This window comes from Mustela erminea, chromosome 6 (genome assembly GCF_009829155.1).
Source record: "Mustela erminea isolate mMusErm1 chromosome 6, mMusErm1.Pri, whole genome shotgun sequence".
NCBI lineage: Eukaryota > Metazoa > Chordata > Mammalia > Carnivora > Mustelidae > Mustela > Mustela erminea.
Window position 1 is genome coordinate 108,397,863 of NC_045619.1, and position 16,762 is coordinate 108,414,624.

Below are 16,762 nucleotides of genomic sequence, written 5' to 3' on the forward strand. Positions count from 1 at the left end.
GGCAGGCAGAGAGAGAGACGAGGAAGCAGGCTCCCTGCTGAGCAGAGAGCCCGATGCGGGGCTCGATCCCAGGACTCTGGGACCATGACCTGAGCCGAAGGCAGAGGCTTTAACCCACTGAGCCACCCAGGCACCTCTAGGCTTCCAGTTTTTTGTCATTAAAACAAAACTTCAATAAATGCTGTGGAACATTTATCATTTTACACATGTCTGAGTATAGCTGTAAAATCCCTCTGAGAAAAATTACCAGATCCACAGATGTCTTAATTTGTAATTGTTATAGATACTGCTAAGTTGTCTTCCCTGGAGCTTGTACTATTTAACTGTCCCGCCAACATCAATGAGAAGGACATTCATTTCCTCTTTCTTTCATTCATTACATAAATATTAGTTGGCTATCCATTTCCTCTTAGGCACCATGGGAAGCACTAGGGATGTAAATCAACTAAGACATGATTTCTGCCCTAAAGGAGCTCCCAGTCTGGGACACAGTAGTGCTCAACTGGGGCAGTTTTCCTCTCCAGGGGACATCTGACAATGTCTGGGGACATGACCATGAAGTGGTCCGAAGTGTCAATAGTGCCCAGGCCAAGCAACACTGATCGAGTGGGGGTGACAGACATGGAAATGCGCTGTGGAAAAGTTGTGTCCTAGAGACTTAGAGCAGAGGTTTCTGAAGGCCAGTCAGAGCAGGGAGGATGTGTGAGAAGGGAAAGCAATAAGCCAGCATCGTAGCACAGAGGTGTGTGAACAGTTTTGAGCAGCCAGCCTAGTGAGATCTGGGTGAAGGAGGCATGTGCCTCAGGGCCGGAGGAATGGTCATGGATCCGACTGACAAGGGCCTTAGTGGCCAGATTGATGGATGGAATCTTGAAGCAATGTGGGGAATCCCTGAAAGGTTTCAAGCGACGAAATGAGGCGCTTAGATGTGCGTTTTAGAAACTCACTTTGGCCGCAGGAGGGAGGATAGTTTGGAAGGGGGCCAGACTGGTGACAAGCAGAAGAGTTAGGAGGCTTGGCAGTAATCCAGATTGCAAGTGATGAGAGCCACAACCAAGGCGGGAATGGAGGGGAGGTGTTCTGGAGATAGAAAGGAGCAGAGAATCAGAAGGACATGGAGCTAAGAAGGGGATTTATAGGATGATTCCTAGGTTTCTGATATGTAAGCAATAGGGTGGCAGAGAGGTCATTGTGTAGAATACAGAACACTGGAGAAGAGCAGATCTGGGGAGGGAGAAGGTTAGTCAATGAGCAGGGAATATTGAGACCTGCAGTTCAGCAGAAAGCCCAGACGAGCATCCCCATTTAAGAGGCTTCAACAAAGAACTGTCCTTTGAAACTTTGGGAGTGGATGAGGTCATCCAGGGGGAACGCAGAAAGGGAAGTGGGTAGAGAACAGAGCCCTGGGGAGCAGCTGCTGATTGGCCTCCATGGAAATTACATGAGGAGCTGAATACTCATCTCTTTTATGGATTGCTATTCTCATTTCCTCTGGCTATGTCAACACTGCTGCTTCTCTATTTTCCTCCAGACAAGCAACCCAATTTTTGACATCTTTCTAAAAGGCTATGCAAATCTAACTTGCCATTAATACTGTTATTATCAGGGGCACCTGGGTGGCTCAGTCGTGAAGTGTCTTGCCTTCGGCTCAGGTCATGATCCCAAGGTCCTGTGATCAAGCCCCGCACAGAGTCCCACAATGAACTCCTCCTCTAAGCTCCCCATGAACCCCCAATGAGCCTCCCAATGAGCCCCACATCGGGCTCCCTGCTTGGCGGGAAGGTACTTCTCCCTCTCTCACTCCCCCTGCTTGTGTCCCCTCTCTCACTGTGTCTCTCTCTCTGTCAAATAAATACATGAAATCTTAAAAAAAAAAAAAAAGTTATTTTCATTGTCCCAGTTGCCTATCTGGTACCTGAAAGTCTTCTACAACATACCCCCTGCCACCTGCCACAAACCCTTTGGTTACATTTTGTTGTTTAAAAACTTAGCTCAAGGGGCAACTGGGTGGCACAGTCGGTTAAGCATCTGACTTAGTTTCGGCTCAGGTCATGATCTCAGGGTTGTGAGATGGAGCCCTGAGCCCCAAGGCGGGCTCTGTGCTCTGCAGGGAGTCTGCTTGAAGATTCTCTTCCTCTGCCCCATCCCCCCCGCAATAAATAAATAAATAAATAAATAAATAAATAAATCTTTAAAACATTTAAAAAAATAAAAATAAAAACTTAGCTCAAGTATCTTTTCTGCCTGCCTTCTTAGGAACCCTGAGCAAATATCTGTCATGGAACTTTAATACCTCACTGTAGTTGTTGGGCTTTTCTGTCTGCTTCCCTCTTATACTGAAAGCTCCTTAGAGCAGGAATCACAGTTTGTCTTAGACTCTCCAGCATCTAATACATAGCTTGGCACTTAGGCATTTGAAAAATGGCTATTAAACGAATGACTTGGAGTTCTAAGATTTTTATTGACAGGGCTCCTATACATACCAGGGCACTCCTGGTTTACAGCTGTTGACCTGGAACAGTTATTAACAATTACCCATTTGGGGCGCCTGGGTGGCTCAGTCACTAAGTGTCTGCCTTCAGCTCAGGTCATGATCCCAGGGTCCTGGGACTGAGCCCCACATCAGGCTCCCTGCTCAGCAGGCAGCCTGCTTCTCTCTCTTCCACTCCCCCTGCTTGTGTTTCCTCTCCTTGTCTCTCTTTCTCTCTGTGTCAAATAAATAAATAAATAATCTTTTAAAAAAATAATTACCCATTTCATCGCTTCTCAACTTTTGGTGAAGATCAAGTATGATATGTTCTTATCAGCTTAATATCTGATATATCCGCTATCCAATGATAGCACATTAAATGGATTTTTGGAGAAGGAAGACCAAAAATGAGCTTGTGCTGTCCACTCCACATAACAACCAGGAATTGTAGTACTTCCAGGAATGATGTCCCCTCGAGGACAAAATAATAATAATAATCATATAATCTTATAATTACATATAATCAGATTATATAAATAAAGTATAATTAATGTATCATAAATATAATTAATATATAATAAAATATATGGTTAATATATAATATAATTACTAATATTTAAGAGTGTATGATTAGTATTATCATTATTATTATCCCTTTCAATCTCAAAAGTGCCCTCATTTGCAAGATAAATTATGTGGTTATCCTATTTATAGAGTACCCTATTGTCATAACTGGTCCTAACTTTTGGCAGATGTCTCTGCTTATAAGACACGTCTAACACAGAAACCAGCAGACACAGCAGGGTCTGTTACTCAGACAACATCAGTCTGTTACTAGACAACATTAAATAATGCAAACTGCTTTTCTGAAATTATGAGGCAGAAATAAGACACTAGAGTTATGGGGAAGAAACGAATTCACACAGATCCTTATCATGATATAACTTCTTTCAAAACCAGCAAGCTGTAGAATCAGTACAAAAAAATTACTGGCACAAATCGAATGGTGCAATGCTAAGAACTGAGGACTGCAAGATTTTATAGATATGAGGCCTCACAAATCAGGTACCTACAATAATTCATTATGTAAATGAGGACCTGAGGCCCAGACAGATTATGTTGAATCAACCAGTTATAAAATTAGTTTTAAAATGGGCTCTATACTCTGGAAAACAGTATGGAGTTTCCTCAAAACGTTGAAAATAGAGATACCCTACAACCAGCAATTGCACTACCTTAAAGATATAAATGTAGTGATCCAAAGGGGCATTTGCACCCCTATGTTTATAGCAGCAATGTCCACAATAGCCAAACTATGGAAAGAACCTAGATGTCAATCAACAGATGAATGGATAAAGAAGATGTGGTATATATACACAACAGAATACTAAGCAGCCATTAAAATAGATTTCATTTGCAACGACGTGGTTGGAACTAGAGGGTATTATGCTGAGAGAAATAAGTCAGTCAGAGAGGGACAACTGTCATATGATCTCCTTGATATGAGGAGTCTGGGAGACAGGGTGGGGAGTTGTGGGGGGTTGGGAGGGAAGGAATGAAACAAGATGCGATTGGGAGGAAGACAAACCATAAGAGACTCTTAATCTCATGAAACAAACCGAGGGTTGCTGGGGGCTGGGGGGCAGTAGGGATAGGGTGGCTGGGTGATGTACATTGGGGAAGGGATGTGCTATGGTGAGTGCTGTGAAATGTGTAAGCCTGATGATTCACAGACCTGTACCCCTGGGGCAAATAATACATTATATGTTAATAATAAATAAATAAATAAATGGCAAAAAAATGGGGCCTAGACATAAGGGTAATCAAATATAACAAAGAAAGAAAATAGAGAGTTCAAAACTAGACCTACATGTATGCAGTTATTGATTTTCAGTGAAGGTGCCAAAGCAATCCAATTAGGAAATCATTTTCAACCAATGGTGCTAGAACAACTAGATATCCATAGGCGGAAAAAAATGAACCTGACCCCCTACCTCACACCATTCACAAAGACTAATTTGAGGTGGACTGGAGACCAAAATATAAAAAATAAAACTATAGCAGTGCCTGGGTTGCTCAGTTGGTTAAGCAACCAGCTTGATTTCGTCTCATATCATGATCTCAGGGTCCTCGGGTCGAGTCCAGAGTCAGGCTCAGTGTTCAGCAAGGAGTCTGCTTGAGGATTCTCTCCTTCTCGCTGTGCCCCTCCCTTTCCTCATACTCTCTTTCACTCTCAAATAAATAAATAAAAGATTTTTTAAGAACCACAAGGCACCCCAATAAATAAATCTAAAAAAAAAAACAAACCATAAAGCTTCTAGAAAAAAACAAAAGGATATCTTAGTGACTTGAAGCTAGATAAATATTTCCTAACACACAAAAAGCAACAACTATAAAAATTTGACAAATTCAACTTCACCATAATTTAAAACTTCTACTCATCGAAAGATACTGTTAAGAAAAGAATAAGCAGAATGCCTGGGTGGCTTAGTTAGTTAAGCATCTGTGTTAGGCTCAGGTCATGATCTCAGGGTCCTCAGATCGAGTCTCACATTGGGCTCTCCACTCGGTGGTGAGTCTGCTTCTACCTCTCCCTCTGTTATCTCTCTCGCTTTTGCTTTCTCTCTAAAAATAAATAAAATTATTTTAAAAAAGAAGAAGCAAGTCACATACTGAGAAAAGAATCTGCAAAGCATATACCTAATAGATACCTACTTGTTACAAAGGGAAAAATAGTAACTTCATAGTGGAGAAATACGGCATAGTGGAGAAATTACTGAATGACCAAAGTTAATATTATGAGTAATGGTGCAAATGGGCATCATTTACTGCCTGATAGGATGCATTGAGAAGGACACAACCTTCCTTCTGTGGTATTCCTGCCAAAAAATGCATAACCTCAATTTAAACATCAAACAAACCGAAAATGAGGGAAATTCTATAAAATACCTAGCCTGTACTCTTGAAAGGTGTCAAGTTTATAAAAGACAAAGAAATACTGAGAAACTTTTCCAAATTACAGAAGACTAAAGAGACATCATAACTGAATGAAATATGTGACCCCAGATAGAATAAAGGACATTAATGGGATGATTGATAAAATTTGAGTAGGGTCAAAGTTTAGGTAATAGTATTATGCCAACATTAATTTCATAAATTTGATTATTGTACTGTTGTTATATAAAAGAATGTCCTTTTTTTTAAAAAAAAAGTAAATGCACACTGAACATTTTAGATGTAAAAAGACATCATGTCCATAATTTACTCTCAAATGTATCAGAAGTTATTATATCTATCCATCTATCTGGATTTATATATGTATATCTCTATCTATATTTGTATCTATCAATACTTATATATGTCTATGTGTGTATATACAGAGGGAGGATAACTGGTAAAGCAAGTAGGGTAAACTGTTAACATGGGGAATATGGTAAAGCACATACAGGAACTCTCAATGCCATTTTTGTGACATTTTCGAAGTCTGAACTTCTTTTCTTTTTTTTTTTTTTTTAAGATTTAATTTATTTATTTGACAGACAGAGATCACAAGTAGATGGAGAGGCAGACACCTGAGAGAGAGAGAGGGAAGGAAGCAGGCTCCCTGCTGAGCAGAGAGCCTGATGCAGGGCCTTATCCCAGGACCCTGAGACCATGACCCAAGCCGAAGGCAAAGGCTTTAACCCACTGAGCCACCCAGGCGCCCCTGAACTAATATATAAAACAAAATGTTTTATATATATATAAAGGACTTGTACCCAGAATGTATAAAGAATGCCTATGACTCAATAGAACAGCCTGATTAAAAACTCGACAAAACATTTGAAGGGACATTCACAAAGAAAGATATATAAAAGACAAATATTGGAAAAGATGCTCAAAATCATTAATCATTACGGAAATGCAAATAATATCAAATTTAAAGTTGACAACACCAAATGCTGATGAGGACTTGGAACAAATAGAGATTTCGAATACTGCCAGTGGAGTGTTAAATGGTATTGTTACGGTGCACCTGGGTGGCTCAGTGGGTTAAGGCCTCTGCCTTCGGCTCGGGTCATGATCCCAGGTTCCTGGGATCGAGCCCCGCATCAGGCTCTCTGCTTAGCAGGGAGCCTGCTTCCTCCTCTCTCTCTCTCTGCCTGCCTCTCCGCCTACTTGTGATCTCTGTCAAATAAATAAATAAAATCTTTAAAAAGAAATGGTTTTGTTACATTGGAAAAAGTTTTAACGGGCATTAAACAATGCCTCTTTCATAATACCAAGAGGAATGAAAGCATATGTCCGTCAACAGGAGAAGGAATATAGAAACTGTAGTATGTTGAAACAAATGAATGAATAAATGAATCTCAAAAACATCGTGCTGAATGAAAGAAGCCTTACACAAATATTATATAGGGTCTAAGTCCATTTAGATGAAGTTCTAGAATAGGCAGAATTTATCTGTGTTGAAAAGAAATCAGCATAGCAGTTGCTTCTGGGAAGGTGTGCATTCAGATTGACTAGAAAGGCCTTGAGGGAACGTTCTGGGGTAAAGGTAATATTCTATATTCTTGTTAGTGGTTTGGATTACAGGAATGTCCTTTGTCAAAGCACATGGGATAGAGCACTTGAGGTTTGTTGATTTCACTGTATACAAATTGTGCCTCCATAAAAAGAATCATAAATAGCCATTGACCTCCAGTTATTCATATGTAGTTGAAGTGTTTAGAGGTGAGGTGTACTGATGTCTGCAACTTACTTTGAAATTTATCAAAAAATAACATTGATCGATATATGGTTAGATGGAAAGGTAAATGATACAACAAATAAAGTGAAATGTTAACTGTAAAATACACATATATATAGGTAACAGGTATATACATGATCACTGTAAAATTCTTTCAACAGTTTTTTCTGAGTGTTTGAAATTTTTCATAATAAAGTGCTGGGGGAGAAATTGAGCCAAAATTCCTGGCTTCTTATTTCCCATTTTGCTATTCTTTCCATTATACCACACTTAATCAAGCTTTCAGTGTCTAATCAACGGATGTTAGCAGTCTTTTGAAAAGTCAGGCCAAGGGCCCCTGGATGGCTCAGCTGGTTAAATGTTTGTCTTCAGCTCAGGTCATGATCCCAGGGTCATGATCCCTGGGACTGAGCCCCACTTTGGGCTCCCTGCTCAAATAAATAAATAAGATCTTTAAAAAAAGAAAAGAAAACTCAGACCAGACTAACAATAAAATATACAAGAGATATGACGAGATATGCTAGGAAAATCCTCCATAAAGCCAGGGATATTAGCAAGCAATTCAGACCTGAAAAACAGTCATCCAGCTTAATTAAGGACCAAGAATGCAGCAAAAATCTAAGACTAAACATCCTGAGCAAGGACCATGGTGCCTTCTGGGGAGCTAGCAGGTACAGTATGCATGACGTCACCACAGCTGACATATAATTTCAAAATATGTTAAAGACCTACATTGTTACGATAAGGTTTTATGAGGCTTTATGTTTATATGACTTCTGCCTTCCTTGGACTTCATATCTAATTTCTTAACAGTTTCACCAACTTCACTCTTGAGTCATCCTTACTTAACGAACAAGACAAGATCCCAGGCAAAAGGTGCAAGAACATAACTGGTTTTCCTGCATAGGAGCAACTCTTTCGCAATTCCATTCGCTGAGCAAGACACCAGAGGATGACTAAGAGGAAAACACATGAACAACGGCTGTGTAGTAAACAGGACCACAGTGGAGGGAGCTGTGCGCAGGAGCTCGGCTTTAAGCAACATTTTGTAATATCACTGAGTCACAGAAGCAGCAAACAAACCTGTTTGGTTCAACGAACATGGAGAGGGCATCTCTGGCCTGCTCTGTCGGACTTTCCGGGAGGTGGAAAGGCCATGTTACAGTCAGTCTGTATCAATGACTGACTATATCAATGTTGAATATCAAGGCTGTATAGATGAACAGGGACATCTAATAGCTTAAATTCACCTTTAATTCATTTTAAAAAATTAAAGTTTATAAAAGATTTCAGTTTAGGGTGTTTTTAAAAATTTTTATTATAAGAAAAATACATGCTTCTTTAAAAAGATTAGAAAAGTAGACAATTCAGGGGTACCTGGGTGGCACAGTGAGTTAAGCCTCTGCCTTCGGCTCAGGTTATGGTCTCAGGGTCCTGGGATCGGGCCCTGCATCAGGCTCTCTGCTCAGGCTCCCCCTCTGCCTGCCTCTGCCTACTTGTGATATCTCTCTCTCTTTCCTTCAAATTAATAAATAAAATCTAAAAATAAAAAAAATAGACAATTCAAAAACTAGAGCTATTCTTTTCATTTTTAAGCTTACAAATAATATTTACCTATTATGAAAGCCATGCTTATTTGTGAAACATTTGGAAAATAGAAATGTGAAGAAAAAATTCTAAGTGGTGATTATTTTCACCAAAATAATTAACTGCAACATTTCCGTACATTTCAGCATCCTTTTCTCAAATGTTTAATATATGACTGACTCCTACACAACTCTTTCAAGAACATGTCTGTTGAGGGGCACCTGGGTGGCTCAGTTGGTTAAGCATCTGCTTTTAGTTCAGGTCCTGGGACCCTCATGGGGCTCCTTGCTCATTGGGGCATCTCCTCCTCCCTCCCTCTCTGGCTCTCCCCTCTGCTCATGTACTCTCTCTCTCTCTCTCTCAAATATATATATATATATATATATTATTTTTTTTTTAAAGAAAAAACATGCCTGTTGTAAGATATTTTTTTTAAAGATTTTATTTATTTATTTATTTATCAAATTGAGAAGGAGCGAGAAAGAGCAAGCACAAGCAGGAGGAGCAGCAGGCAGAGGGAGAAGAAGACTCCATGCTGAGCTGGGAGCCCAACGTGGGCCTCAATCCCTAGATCCTGGGATCACAACCTGAGCCAAAGACAGACTCTTAACCGACGAAGCCACGCAGGGGTTCCCCCCCCTTTTTAAAGGTATAAACAAAATAATACTAACTAAACAGTGTTTAAAGTACTGGTATTAGTAGTTCTGGTTTTCACATAATACTAAGTTCCAAATTCCATCTCCTTAAGCAAATAAATTGAATAAAACTGGACTCTAATTCATTCTCCCGTGCTAAGGGAATGAATTTGCCAATGCAACAATGATGACCACCATTCTGCCTGGCTGCCCGTGAAGGAGCAGCCTGAGGTCCTCCTCCCTCTTCATGAGCAGGCACGGTGGTGAGGCCCCAGAAGCCTCCCGTGTACCTAAACTTTATTCTTTATTGGTACACCTAAGGGGCTAGGTCCAGGTCACACTAATCCTCATCCCCTGGGTTGTCTGCGAGGACTTAAGATGAGGGTAGCAAGCTTCCTCCTTTTTCCCTCCGGTCCAAGAGCGGATAAACACTAAGGCTTCTTCCTTTCTCTCCCTAACTTAGTTCAGGTCTCGCAGGAATCTGCCAAAGGAACTTTCCTAAAAATTCAGGGAAGACCAAAGGAAAACAAACAAGGGAAACTCAAAAATAACAGAGTCAACAGACAGCACACAGGTTCTGAGCTTACAATAATAGCTAACTCACATCCATGCTTGCTTCCTGTTTTCTGGGAGGCTCTCAGGGAACCTGCCTTCACGGACTGCAGGCTGAGCCCCACTCCAGAGGTGGAATTGGGGTGGGGCTCAATCTCCTACGTGTTTCTAAGAAAACCCTGAGAAGCAAGAAGGCATGGTGATTCATCCCTTTCATCTCCTTAGGCATCTAAGTACTGTCCTTCACCTCCCTTCTCTGCGGTTAAGGAAAATTTTTTGTGCATAGCAGGCTATGTAAGGGGAATGTCCGAGCACCAAGGTCTGTGTGAGAGATAGTGTGATGTGGTAAAAAGAGCTGGCCTTGAAGTCATCCTCCGGGCCCAAGTCTGAACCAGACTTTAAAGCTCTCTCGCTGTGCACTCTTTTTTTTTTTTTTAAACCACTTTATTGAGACATAATTTACATACCATACAATTCATGTATTTAAAGTGTACAATTAAATGGTTTTATCATATTCACAGAGTTGTGTAACCATCACCGTAAGTAATTTTAGAACATTTTCATCATCCTTATAAGAAATCTCTTACCCAGGGTGCCTGGGTGTCTCAGGTGGGTTAAAGCTTCTGCCTTCAGCTCAGGTCATGATCTCAGGGTCCTGGGATCAAGCCCCGCTTTGGGCTCTCTGCTCAATGGGGACCCTGCTTCCCACCCCCCACCCCACCTGCCTCTCTGCCTACTTGTGATCTCTGTCTGTCAAATGAATAAATAAAATCTTTTAAAAAAAGAAAGAAAGAATGAAATCTCATACACATTAGAAGTCTCTCCCTTTTCCCCAAACCTCTCCCCTCACCCCCCACCTCCACCCTAGGCAACCTCTCAACTTTCTCTCTGTAGTTTTGCCTATTCTGCTGGTTGTGTATTCTTGAAAAAATTATTTAACCTCTTTGAGCCTTAATTTCTTCTTATGTAAAATGGAACATAACACCTTTCATATATGCAGCATGTAGTAGGCATTTTATTTATTTTATATATTTTTTAAAGATTTTATTTATTCATTTGAGAGAGAGAAAGAGAATGAGCGCACAAGCAGAGGGGAGGGTCAGAGGGAGAGGAGAAGAAGACTCCCCTGCTGAGCAAGGAGCCCCATGCGGGACTCAATCCCAGGACCCTGCAATCATGACCTGAGCCAAAGGCAGATATTTGACCATTGAGCCACCCAGGCACCCCTAGAGGGACATTTTAAAAAGTTCTTTCCTCCGCTTTCACCGTGGGCCTTAAGATACTTGAGGTACTCATCATGGGTTAAGTGACTTGCTCCAATGACAGAGCAGGTAGGGAAGTGGTGAACTAAGTTTTGACCCCGGGCAAGCTGCTCCAAAACCTGCACACTGGGAGAGACCCCACTGTACCCTCCAATATGAACCACCCGTGACTGCCACTTGTCACCGAAGAGCTTGTCCAGTTCAGAACTATTCTATTTTATTTTTTTAAGATTTTATTTACTTAGGGGGCACCTGGGTGGCTCAGTCATTGGGTGCCTGTCTTCGGCTCAAGTCATGATCCCGGGGTGCTGGGATCGAGCCCCACATCGGGCTCCCTACTCAGCGGGAAGCTTCCTTTTCCCTCTCTCACTCCCCCTGCTTGTGTTCCCTCTCTCGCTGTGTCTCTCCCTGTCAAATAAATAAATAAATAAATAAAATATTTTTTAATCACAAGCAGGCAGAGAGGCAGGTGGAAAGAGGGAGGGGGAAGCAGGCTCCCTGCTGAGCAGAGAGCCCAATTGATGTGGGGCTCCATCCCAGGACTCTGGGATTGTGACCTGAGCCGAAGGCAGAGGCTTTAACCCACTGAGCCACCCAGGCAACCCTAAATAAATAAAATCTTAAAAATATATATTTTATTTATTTATTTGACAGAGAGACAGTGAGACAGGGAACACAAGCAGGGGGAATGGGAGAGAGAGAAGCAGGCTTCCCACTGAGCAGGGAACCTGAAGTGGGGTTTGATTCCAGGACCATGGGATCATGACCTGAGCTGAAGGCAGCTGCTTAGTGATTGAGCCATCCAGGAGCCCTAGAGCTTTTCTTTAATAGGAATTTTTATTTCACAGCAATGGTCTAGATTCCCTGGAAAACACTTGTTTCTAGACTACGCAGTGCAGGAGTCCGAGTGACTTCGGGAGTGCTGATGGTGGTCTGTGAATTCCAATCAGGGACATATGAAGGTATGTGTTTCTAGATCACATCACCGACCACAAAACCCTTCTGGGATGGGAAGATCCTGTTATTTCCAAATAGTGTGCAACCAAGCTGACTGGCGGTAACCTCTGACTCTTAGGGGAATGCATTTCTTGTTGCTTACTAGATTCATTTATTGGAAAAACATCATATCCTCTACTTGTCTTAGTACTGAGAACCCATTGTAGGTCATTTGAATTACATATCTGTCTTCTACTGACTTTCCAAGCTATCTGAGGACAGTGTCCATAACAGATATACTTCTGTGTTCCTTAAAATTAATACAGTTCTTTGCACATCGTGGGTGCTTATATGTTTTTTGAGGAGAATTAACTGAACTAAACTAAACCGAATCAAATTGTTTTAGGTCCAATGGATTTAACTGTTTATACTCTGGAGGATATTCCCGAATACTTGACATAATTTCAGTTCTATTCTAATTTTGGCAGAGGCAAATTCCTAAAGTTTACTACCATACCTTCTCTACTGCTTGATGATTGCTCTCCAGGGACCAGAAAGTCAGGTTTCAGCCTGTGGTGTTGAGGGCCCTAGGAACAGAAAATCAGTTGAAATAAAAATTTAGGCTTCCCCTTTGGATCTGGTTTTAGTAAGAAATATAGAATAGAGTGGGAAGAAAAAGGGAGTCTCCTGCAAACTGTGAGGGAATAGAAGGGGCACTTCTTTCTTGTCTGTGCCCAGTTTCTAAGTTTATCGGCCACAGAGTCTTGTGTGTGAGCTCTTGTGTATGAGCTCTGGTTGGTTGTCCTGGGCAGCTGGTCCCCCACTCAGGTGCCCCCATGCTTCTTTTTTAAAAATTTATTTTTTTATTCGAGAGAGAGAAGGAGGGGTAGAGAGAGAGACTGAGAGAGAATGAGAATCTCAAGCGGACTCTGAACTGAGCATGGAGTCAACATGGGGCTCAATCCCATGTCCCTGAGATCATGACCTGAGCCGAAATCGAGACGGATGCTTAACTGACTGAGCCACCCTGGTGCCCTTGGTGACATACTTCTTATTCTCAGTTAATGAAATCTCTGTGTGTGGGGGTGGGTCGGTGTGCCTTTTCTACATATTAGAAATTTACTAATATAAAGTTATCTGTTCTTAAATTTGTCTAAAACCATGTAATTTTGCTTTCCTCCTTCAGAAAAGAGGATTGAGGGGCACCTGGGTAGCTCAGTTGGTTAAGCATCTGCCTTCAGCTCAGGTCATGATCTCAGGGTCCTGGGATCAAGCCCCATATCGGGCTCCCTGCTTGGTGAGGAGCCTGCTTCTCCCTCTCCCTCTACTGTTACCCCTGCCTGTGCTCTCTCTCGCTCTCCCTGTCATATAAATAAATAAATAAATAATATATTTTTTAATAAATAAAGAATTAAAAAAAAAAGAAAGAAAGAAAAGAGGATTGATCCCTTATGGACTTTTTCATTTTGATTACCTATTTCATTCTTTCAGATATAATTGAGATACAAAAATAGTAATATGCAAAGTATATGTACAAAAGCTTGCTGTATTGTAATAAAAACCATTCAGTCTAAAATAGCAAGCTATTCCTAATCTAGGCCCAAAGTCTTGAAAATGCTGGGTTTCTGCTGGACAACAGGGGTTGATCAGAATAGTGGGATCTGAGGAATACCAGTACCTCCCTTCCCTCTACAAACAGACAGACAGACAGACAAACCTCAGATACCTCTGGGTGTCAAGAAGCCTGCAATTCTATTCACTACAGAAGAGAAACTCATTTTGAGGGTTAAGCATTATCCTTTCAAGGAGCTACCCTTTTAAAATGGAAATGAAGGGATAACACAAGAAGTTGCTACTATCATAGTATGAATTGCCTCCTAATATAGTGTCTCTCTCAGCCAAGGTGGAAATAGAACAATTTGAGGATATTGAGGGCTTGGAGCATAGAGAAGAGTGTTTAAAAGAAAGTAGAACAGTGAGATGTGTCAGAAATATACTTATTCACTTTGAAAGTTTGCCTCAGATCTGCTCTGGTTGTAAAGAAGGAATCCAGTTTAAAAATAATATCCAACAGGGGCGCCTGGGTGGCTCAGTGGGTTAAGCCGCTGCCTTCGGCTCAGGTCATGATCTCAGGGTCCTGGGATCAAGTCCCGCATTGGGCTCTCTGCTCGGCAGGGATCCTGCTTCCCTCTCTCTCTCTCTCTGCCTGCCTTTCCATCTACTTGTGATTTCTCTCTGTCAAATAAATAAATAAAATCTTTAAAAAAAAAATAATAATAATATCCAACAGATGCTCTTACAAATCCCTATTCTTTCTTTTTTGTTAATTCATTTTATTATTATTTTTTAAGGATTTTATTTATTTGAGAGAGAGAAAGCATGAGATGGGGGAAGGTCAGAGAGAAAAGCAGACTTCCCACTGAGAAGGGAGCCCCATGTGGGACTCTGGGATCATGACGTGAGCCGAGGGCAGTCGCTTAATTAAATGAGCCACCGAGCCGACCTGTCAATTCATTTTAAAGAGGAATCTTTTGGGGGCATCTGGGTGGCTCAGTGGGTTAAAGCCTCTGCCTTCGGCTCGGGTTGTGATCCCGGGGTCCTGGGATTGAGCCCTGCATCGGGCTCTCTGCTCTGCGGGGAGCCTTCTTCCTCCTCTCTCTTTCTCTGCCTGCCTCTCTGCCTACTTGTGCTCTCTGTCTGTCAAATAAATAAATAAAATCTTTAAAAACAAAAAAAGAAAAAAACAAAAGAGGGATCTTTTGTTAAGTTATCAAGGTAGTATCTGAAAAATTCAGTATGATTTTCAAAATGTTCCTTTGAGTAATATCTTGACAATACATACAAACATATTTTCATTTGAATGTATACATTCCCCAAATATGAATGGAATGTATGTAGAATATCTGAAGAACAAATAGCCAAGAAAAAAATCCCTGAACATGTATATCCTCTAAATTTATTAAAATTAAGAGAGCAAAGATCCTTAACCCTAACCTAACTACACTTTTATTTTTCAGCCTCAGAGAGTGAGTTGATTTGCTTAAGGTCCCTTGCTTAGTGAATAACGAATGGGAAAGTAGAAGTCAGCATTTCTAATTCCCAATTCTAAAGCTTTCTTACAACACTTCGTTGCCTTGTGAACAGAAAACGAATTATCTGTTTTTATTAAATACGTATTCCAGGGGGTGCCTGGGTGGCTCAGTCAGTCAAACATCTCCCCTTGGTCCTGCTCAGTGGGGAGTCTGCTTGTCCCTCTTCCCTCCCACCCTTGTTCTCTCTCTTTCAAATAAACAAATTAAAAAATAGAAAAAATGCATCTTCCAGTTTATTTACAACCATTTACCATTCAGGCAAGGCACTTGTTAGGAATCGCTATGCTTCTATCCCTTCCTTCGGCAGAGATTGCAAATTGTCTTCCAATATTCATTCTCTCCTTCTTCCCTTAAATGAAACCCCTGATTTTTAGCTGGACACAGGAATACTCAGAATAAAGAGGTCAGGGCACTTGGGTGGCTCAGTGGGTTAAACCTCTGCCTTCAGCTCGGGTCATGTTCTCAGGATCCTGGGATGGAGCCCCGCATTGGGCTCTCTGCTCAGCAGGGAGCCTGCTTCCCCTTGCCTCTCTGCCTACTTGTGATCTTTCTCTCTGTGTCAAATAAATAAATAAAATCTTAAAATTAAAAAAAAAAAAAAGACTAAAAATGTCATCCCTAGCTCTCCTGCAGGGTGTGGTCACATGATTAATTTCTAGCCAATAAGGTGTAAGCCAATGTGGTCTGTGCAGCTTCCCAACAGTGCACTTAAAAGGAGGGAGCATAAGCATTTTCACCCCTTCTTCCTGCTGATTGGAACACAGAGGTGATGGCTGTGGGAATCCTGAGAGAGAAATTCTGTGTTGAGAATGGTGGAGTCCACGGAAAGAACCTGAGTCCCTGATGATAGTAAAACCTCTGTACCTATCTTCCTTTGGACTAGCTTCCTTTTTTTTTTTTTTTTTTTGAAGATTTTATTTATTTATTTGAGTGAGAGAGCAAGAAAGAGAGAGAGAGAGAGAATATAAGCAGGGAGGAGGGGCAGAGTGAAGAGGAGAAACCCACTGAGCAGGGAGCCCGATGTGAGGCTCAATATCTGGACCCTGGGATCATGACCTGAGCTGAAGGCAGACGCTTAACCGACTGAGCCACCCACATGCCCTGGACTAGCTTTCTTTTTGAGAAATACATTTTTTTTAAAGATTTTATTTATTAAAGATTTTATTTATTTATTTATTTATTTGAAAGAGAGAGAGATCACAAGTAGGCAGAGAGGCAGGCAGAGGGGGTGGGGGGAAGCAGTCTCCCTGCTGAACAGAGAGCCCTGAGATCATGACTCGAGACGAAGGCAGATGCTTAACCCAACTGAGCCACCCACGCGCCCTGGACTAGCTTTCTTTTTGAGAAATATTTTATATTGTTTAAGTAATTGTGGTTGTTGTTGTTTACCTGTGACCAACTTCTCTCCTGAACCTAGCTGTCCAGATGCACCATCACACCTTCTTGTGTCTCTGCTTACAAAGATCCTGTTTCCTGCTCTGGGTCTAAGTTCTAGATCT

The 16,762-nt window shown here is 41.3% G+C and overlaps 1 non-coding gene across 1 annotated transcript; it reads left to right on the plus strand.

The window, feature by feature from the left end:
- Positions 1 to 2,758: 2,758 nt before the first annotated feature.
- On the plus strand, positions 2,759 to 2,946 carry LOC116594658. The gene has a single exon (XR_004287362.1). It is a non-coding gene; the product is annotated as a U2 spliceosomal RNA (small nuclear RNA).
- The last annotated feature ends 13,816 nt before the right edge of the window (positions 2,947 to 16,762 follow it).